Source organism: Dipodomys ordii, unplaced genomic scaffold (assembly GCF_000151885.1).
Source record: "Dipodomys ordii isolate 6190 unplaced genomic scaffold, Dord_2.0 Scaffold107, whole genome shotgun sequence".
Classification (NCBI taxonomy): Eukaryota; Metazoa; Chordata; class Mammalia; order Rodentia; family Heteromyidae; genus Dipodomys; species Dipodomys ordii.
Genome location: NW_012267323.1, coordinates 3,693,501 through 3,701,913, shown reverse-complemented (window position 1 = coordinate 3,701,913; position 8,413 = coordinate 3,693,501). Strand labels below are relative to the sequence as shown.

Here is an 8,413-nt window from a genome sequence, read left to right as displayed (position 1 = left end):
AAAAAAAAAAAAAAAGAAAACAAAACAGATCTACATTATGTATTAACTAATTTTATTAAAACAATTGATGGAAAAGTGGAAGTGTGGCTCAAGTGGTAGATTGCCAACTGTGAGTGAAAAAAACCTCAGTGCACTAGGCCCTGAGTTCAAGTCCCAGTATCAGCATGCACAAATGCGTGCATACACAGGCACAGGAGCACACGCATACGCGCATATGCATACACGCACACACACACACACACACACACACACACACACACACACACACACGAGAAAATTGAACAATGCCTTAAGTAACTAAGTCACTACTAAGATGCAGAAGTCAATTGCAGGTGCACCTGTAATCCCTGCACCCAAGCTGAGGCAGGAAGAATCACAAGACTGAGGCTAGCCTGGGCAAGATTATCTCAAAAACCAACCTTGGGCTGGGAAGGTGGCTCAGTGATAGAGTGCTTGCCTTGCATGCATGAGGCTCTGGGTTCGATTCCTCAGCACCACATAAGCAGAAAAAGCTGGAAGTGGTGCTGTGGCTCAAGTGGTAGAGTGCTAGCCTTGAGCTGAAGAGCTCAGGGACAGCGCCTCAGGCCCCATGACCAGCAAAAACAAAACAAAACAAACCAACTAACCAACCAACCAAAGATAGTAATTTTTAATTATCTAGGGATGACTCTGCAACCTATGGATACTGAGTAACTATTAACAATATCTGTACTATTCTCCTTTGACCAGTACCACTGCCAGAATAAAAGTAGGAACAGATCAGAGAATAACACAGACCAAGTGAAGCTTCTTGACCCAAGTATTTTAGTCTATCTCCAATGTCAGGAAAAGCAATTATTTTTCTCTGAGCCACCTAGCTAGAAATAGAAATACTAGTCTCCCTTTCACAGTCCAGATGCTCTGTAGCATGTTAGAGATTTCAGGTATATAAATAATAATTTCTTTTCTTCCACATGGTAGACCATGTCCTAATCCTTAGTTCACATACAGCATGTGCTTCTTACATATCTGTTGCATTTAAAATTCAGTGTCAAACAGGAAGAATTATGATTCCATTTTCCTGTAATACCTAAAACTTACAATAATAAATGGTACCATCTAATTGTATATGCTGTGGAAAAAATGTGTGGAAAAGATGTGTACTACTCTTCTCTTTTAAATGGTTAGCACATTATCTTAGGAGAGGAAAAACCTAAACAACCATGTGACATGAAACCAAATTTTTTAAATGCAGTCATTACGCATTACCTAATTGACATTGGTACTATGTTTATGGCATACTAAAGTATAGTACATAAACTCAGATACTTTTTAAAACTAGATCTGAATTTATGCAACTACTTAAAGACAATATTAAGAAAAAATTTAAAGAATACGTGTCAAAAATAAAAGGATATATTTGTCAGGCACTGGAAGCTCATGCTATAATCCTAGCTACTCATAAGCTGAGATCTGAGATTCCAGATCTGAAGTCAGCCCAGGCAGACATATCTAAGAGACTCTTATCTCCAATTAACCAGCACAAAGCCAGAAGTGGAGCCATGATTCAAGTGGTAGAGTTAGCTATGGATGAAAAAAAGCACAAAGCCTGAATTCAAAGCCCCTGTACCAACCAACCCCCCCCACATGCATGCACATGCACACACGCACACACACAAACACACACACACACACACACACAGAATAGAACCATCAATAATCTTTTATAACAATGTATCTAATATAGTGAATGTCTTCTTAAAGAAGAATACAAGGTCAGGTATAATGACTCATGCTTATAATCCTAGCTACTCAGGAGCCAGAGATCCATTTAATGAGCCAAAGTTTTTTACTTTTGACTCAATATTTCAAAGCTTTCCTTGGTTAACAGGATGAAGACTAGAAATTTCTTTCCTTTTTTTCTTCCTCCCTCACCCCCTTCTTTCCCTTCTTGGTGCCAGTACTGGGGTTTGAACTCAGGGCCTAGGCACTGTCCCTCAGCTTTTTCACTCAAGATTGGCCCTCTACCATTTGAACCACATAGCCCTACTTCTGTTCAGCTTTTTGCTGGTTAATTAGAGATAAGGATCTCATGAACTTTCCTACCCAGGCTGGCTTCAATCCATACCTTCAGATCTTAGCCTCCTAAACAGCCAGGATTATAGGCACAAGTCATCTGCATCTGGCTGAAATTTCTTTCTTTTCTTTGTCCTTTGTGGGGCTTGAACTCAGCCTGGGTGCTGTCCCTGCACTCTTCAGCTCAAGGCAAATGATCTATCACTTGAGCCATAGTGCCACTTCCAGTTTCCAGGTGGTTATTTGGAGATAAGTCTTAGGGACTTTCCTGCCTGGTCTGGCTTTAAACCATGATCCTTAGATCTCAGCCTCCTGAGTAGCTAGGATTACAGTTGGAAGCCACTGGTGCCCTGCCTGGAAATTTCTTAAGAAGGCAATTCCCCATCTGGGCTCTGGTGGCTTATCCCTGCAATCCTAGTAAGGTGGTAGAGATCTGAAGATCAGGTTTGAAGCCTGCTAGGACAGAAAAGTTCTTGAGAATGTATCTCCAAATAGCCTGAAAAAAAAAAAAAAAAAGCCTATGAGTAAAAAATCCAAGTAAGAGCAGCAGGCCCTGGGTTCAAGGCCTAGGACCAGCACATACAAAAACGAAGGCATCTCTTATAATAAAGACCTATGGCTGTAATCCCAGCTACTTGGGAGATGGAAATAAGGTAGATCTTAGAGGACAGTCCAAGAATTTTGCTATGCTCATGCTTGTAATTCTGGCTATTCAAGAAGCTAGCTAAGATCTGAGAATCACAGTTCAAAGCCAGCCCAACAATTAACCAATAAAGGCCAGAAATGTAAATATAGGAGCTGGTGCGCTACCATTTGAGCCACCACTCCACTTCCATCTTTTTTGGTGCTTAATTGGAGATAAGAGTCACAGACTTCTGCTCAGGCTGGCTTCAAACCATGATGCTTGGATCTCAGCCTCTTTAATAGCTAGGATTACAGGCTTGAGCCATAGCACCTGTCCCCCCCGCACTCCAAACACACTTTTTAAAAGTCCTCTCTACCATAAGATCAGATCATTTATCAATAATTTTTAGGCCATACATATGCCCTACAGTTTAGCATATACTGTACAGCTGAACTACATCTTCAAACACTCCATATGCTTTTTTTTTTTTTTTTGAGGTAAGGCCTCAATGTGATGCTCAAACTGGCAAGAACTCACTACACAGCCCAGAAGGTTCTTATTTTCATTCATACTCCTGATTCAGCCTCCCTAATTGCTGGCATTATAACAATGTACCAATATGCCCAGCTTTCAGTGTACCTTAGAAAAGAGTTACTGAAACTGTTTGCTATAAATTTAAATGCCATTGCTATCATACACCAAATTACTATAAATAAGGACTGCTTGAAAGCTCTTCCAGTGTGACTCTAATGATTCTTCTATCATCACATCTTTTAAAAAGCATGTTAACATGCCTGTTAGGCTTTTTGGAGAGATTTCTCACTTCAATTCCACACACAAAGTTTGAGATTTGAAAAAAAAAAAGTTAATGACACAGAAACACATTCTATATAATAAAAGAAGGGGGGGCAACAACACAATTTTATTATATGACTCTGCACTGTTTATGTATTAGAAAGGAAAAAAATGGTAACAAATGTATCAAAGCTAACATTAATTAGCAAAGTTAAAACCACAGAGGATTGGTTTTTTTTTCCTGTTTAATATTGTCCTATATTTTCCACAGTTGTATTAACCCAAATTGTAACTAAAACATCTTTTTTTTTCTACAGAGGTTTATTTTGCAATAACAGAAGACATACAACAAATCCTTGTTGATCTTAGATTTTTCCCCACAAAATCTGAAATAGTTTTAAGACAAACAAAACCATTAAGCACCAAAAACTTACATAATAATGAAATTGTTAATTTCTTCATGATGCTGCTCAGAAGACACTAAGGCTCATCTTTGGTAATTGATAAGGGGGAGAGAAGAAACTTTATGACATTGATTTCCAAAACCCCCAAAGGGACAAAAAGATTTTTAAAAACTTGGCAAGGTGTAGTAAACAAATTAAGCTACTTTTAGAAAATATAAAGGGGGGAGGGGATAACTGGGTACTTCCAATTTCTGGGAGTCAGACAGAATAGTGGTTGGGGGGAAAACACTAGCGTTCATAGAGGGTAGGCATCTGTAAATAAGTATTTTCTCCTAAAAATTGAGTAAGGCTACTTTTTGCAGTACAATAAAGACAAATCAGTAACCTATCAGCAGATTCTGAGGACTTTTTCCTATTCCCAAACTGATCACCGGTGTGTGTCCTGTATTTGGTTTTATATTAGAGCTTTTATTACTGGCATAATGCCTGACAAAGCAATCCATCTAAGCTATAATTTTATCACTAGAACAAGATGGTAACATGGAAAATCATTCTAAAACAATAATTATTTCCAAAGATGTTTGCCAAATCCTTTCTTTCTTTTTTTTTCATTGAGATCATTCTAAAGGAAAATGATCTAAGTACTCATCAGAATCACTTTCTTGGGTCACTTACCTCTGATACCTCTTTTCCAGACTCCCTTTACAGCCCTGCTAAACAGGTTGTAGATTTGTAATGGACTAAGAGAAGGCAGCCCAAGCTGCTTCAGAGTCCTTCTTTGGGCCTCAGGCACAGGATTTGCATCTATTTAGCAATGGTCCCTCACAGCTAACTAAATCTGGTTTGAAAAATACATTTTCAAATTTCTAAAAAACAAACAACAGGGCTGGGAATGTGGGTTAGTGGTAGAGTGCTTGCCTAGCATTTGTGAAGCCCTGGGTTCGATTCCTCGGTACCACATAAACAGAAAAAGTCAGTAAACAGAAAAAGTCAGGAGTGGCATTATGGCACAAGTGGTAGAGAGCTAGCCTTGAGCAAAAGCTCAGGGACAGTGCCTAGGCCCTGAGTTCAAACTCAGTGGAAAAGCACTATTTAGCTCAATGGAAGAACACCTGCTGAGTAATAAACAAATTATGATAGTCTCATGTAACAATATGACATAGAAGTGGGAATTTGTTGCACACAACAAATTTCAAAAACATGCTATAAGGAATAAAGCATGATTCTTATATAAAACAAAAATAAAAACTGTACCTCTAAAGACACAAAGGCTGCACATATAAACAGAGAGAGAGGGGATTATCATACAACTTCCACCTGTAATCCTAGCTGCTCAGGAAGCTGAGATCCAAAGGATCTCCATTTAAAACCAGGGGAAGAAAAGTCCAAGAGACTCTATCTCCAAAATAACTAGCAAAAAGCAAAGCTGGAGGCATGGCTCAAGTGGTGAGAGTACCAAAAGCAAGTGAAGACAAGCAAGCATGATGCTCGAAAAGTCAAATCCCAGCAATGGCAAAAAAAAAAAAAAAGTTGCATTTGCCTCTAGAGACTGACATGCTATGACCAGAAAAGGACTCATGGGGCTGGGAATGTGGCTTAGTGGTAGAGTGCTTGCCTAGCATGTGTGAAGCCCTGGGTTCAATTCCTCAGTACCACACAGAGAAAAAGCTGGAAGTGGCACTGTGGCTCAAGAGGTAGAATGCTAGCCTTGAGCAAATTAAGCTCAGGAACAGTGCCTAGGACCTGAATTCAAGCCCCAGGACTGACCAAAAAAGAAAAAAAGAAAAGCCCTGTTTTGCTCTGGCCTAAACAGTGAGACCAAAGGAACATTTTGATCAAACATTTCAGCAAAGAAAAAAAAAAAAGATCCTTTTCTCACGGAGTCACTTGGGCTTAACAAGGGAAATCACAATCCTGGGCTGGGTAGTAGCTCAGGGGTAGAGCACATGCTGAGCATGCACACTAGGCCTTAGGTTTAATCCTCAACACCAGAAAATACACACACACACACACACACACACACACAGAAATCACAGCCCACCATTATGGAGGAAAAAATAACAACCCAACAAACAAAGGAAAACATTTGTGTGAACCCTAAAGGAAAGGACTGAAAAGTATCTGGAAGATAATGCACGGCAACAAAGTAAAAGAGAAGAACAGGTGTTTATGTAACACTTCATTCCGAAGTCAAAGGTTGAAATGAAAAGACCCTCACAGATAAAGGGTAGCTATTTAACAGCAGACAAGCAAGCAGGGCACAAACCACAACTGACTAAATGAAGAGAAAGCATGCAAGCTTAAAGGAAGACATCCCTGGTTATTAAGCTTCCAGAAAGGAGGACTATCTCACTCTGACTGTGGTTATCTTTCTAGAGCCATTCAAATTTACAAGTCAGTTACTATTTGATCTTTTGTTTCAAATAGCAGCATAAGCTTGTAAGGAGATATGGAACTGTATTCGTTCTTGGCAAAGTATACACATTCATCATAAAGGACAAGAAGATAGCTAAAAGGTAAATCTTGGTGAGCTTATGAAAATGCAATTGACAAAAGCCAATTTAAGCTGGGCACTGCTGGTAACTGGGCACACTTGCAATCCTAGCTAATTGGGAGGCTGACATCTGAGGATCAAGGTTCAAAACTAGCCCAGGGTGAAAAATCCAATTAACCCACCAAAAAGCTAGAACTGGAGCTGTGGATCAAATGGTAGAGCACCAGCCTTGATCGAAAAAGGTCAGGGAAAGTGCTCAGGCCCTGAGTCTAAGTCCCATACTACCACAAAATTAAAATAAAATTAAATAAAAATTAAAAGATCTCAATCAAAACAAGTAGGACTAACAGCACAAATATGTCCTAGAAAAACCTAAATGCTTTTTGGGAGAACCAGTTAGGTCCTTAGTTGATGCTCTGCTATACAGAAATCTGCTTATTATATTGACCTGTACTCTACAGAAAACACTGTCCAAGCAATAAACTTTGGCTGGACTCAAAAATGCAGTCTCAGCCAGGCGCTGGTGGCTCAAGCCTGTAATCCTAGCTACTCAGGAGGCTGAGATCTAAGGATCTCGGTTCCAAGCCGGGCCAGAAAGTTCGTGAGACTCTTATCTCCAATAACCTCTCCTCTATAAAACCGAAGTGGTGCTGTAGCTCAAGCGGTAGAGCGCTCACCTTGAGCTGAAGAGCACAGGGACAGAGCCCAAGCCCAGAGTTCAAGACCCACGACCGACCAAAAAAAAAAAAAAATGCAGTCTCTCACATCTTCAGTTTTCTAACAAGCTCACCTAACATTTTTCTGGCAGACTACATCCAGAATGACTGACAGGATTTGTTTCAATATTACCAGGAAAAAAAAAACTGCACACATACTTCCAGCATATGAACGATATTGACTCACCAGTCACCATGTTGCATGTATTTCTGCTTGCTTGTCCTGAGTTCTCAAGACTTCTAACATTCTGAAGAAGATAGAACAAAGAAGTTCCTTCCATCCTCAGCCTCTTAAGTTTTAACTTTGTTTTTTAAAAAATCGATAAAAAATTACCCCCATCATGATCAAATTTGATTGCTAATTTTACCCTTTTTAAAAGCTTTCTCTTCCTCAACCTTAATGAAGCAAGTAAAACAAATTGGATGTTTTGTCTTTAAAAGAAAAAAAAGTGCTTATTTCTCTAGAAAGACCCTAGAACTTCATAGGCACCAAATCACAGCGGTGGGCCCAGGAATCATAGGGGAAGAAAGAAAAAAAAAAGCTGGAAATTATCTAAGTCATTTGGGCTTTTACAGTGACCACACAGGCGAATTTTTGTAACTTCCACTAGACACTTTTCAAATTATGTAAATTATGTATCTACACATAGATAGAAAAGACAAAACGCTGATTTTTCAGGCTAAGCAAATGTTTCTAGGTAACTTTTGGGCGGAGATAACAATGAGGCCCTGAGTGGTACTGACAAGGCCACTCCCATCCACTCAATCAAAAAAAAAAAAAAAAGGAAGAAGCTGCATTTTTTTTTAATAAAGAATTTAAAGTAGCATTTGAAAGCCCAGAGTTTTTCCTATCATCCGCATCTGAGGATCTCCTTCCGGAGCGCACAGAGGTGACGTGTATGAATTGCGCTTATGGAAGAACTGGTTTCTGAAGGAAGGAGAGCCAAGTACTAGAGTGAAAGCCCCTTAAGTTAACCCTCCCTCCCCGGCACAAAGCACCAAAGCAAGGTGAGGACACCCGATGTGGGGTGGGGGTAGGGGTGGGGGCCCCCCCAGTGCCCAATCGGGCCCATAAAGACTGGGTTTCTGAAACCCAGGAGAACCCTCCCCGAGCACCCACCCCCGTACTTGAGCCTCGGGGTAACCGCATTTTGCTTTTGTTTTTTTTTTCCTTTCCTCCAGAAGAAGAAGAATGTGCAAATCCTGGCCCGCCAGGTCAAGACAGCAAAAGGCCGCTGGGTTTCTCCCGCAGGCCTAGGCCACGGCTGTCCGGGGGACGTCACCAAGAGCAGGAAGGGCCCAACCCTCCTCCACCTCCCTCCCC

General features: G+C 40.4%; 1 protein-coding gene across 6 annotated transcripts in view; it reads right to left on the bottom strand.

Annotated features, from left to right (window-relative positions):
• Positions 1 to 8,413, bottom strand: part of Qrich1 (glutamine-rich 1) — a 41,371-nt gene that overhangs the window by 21,471 nt on the left and 11,487 nt on the right. Inside the window, exons 1-2 of one of the 6 annotated variants that reach the window (XM_013028176.1) lie at positions 8,210 to 8,331; positions 7,277 to 7,337 (exon numbers count right to left, since the gene is read on the bottom strand). The exons of 1 other annotated variant lie outside the window; for it this stretch is intronic. The gene's annotated coding sequence lies outside the window, so the exon portion shown is untranslated. Of the gene's footprint in view, positions 1 to 7,050; positions 7,064 to 7,276; positions 7,817 to 8,209; positions 8,332 to 8,413 lie in introns of those variants that run through there. 4 more of the 6 variants (XM_013028174.1, XM_013028173.1, XM_013028175.1 and 1 more) reach the window with 4 other exon arrangements.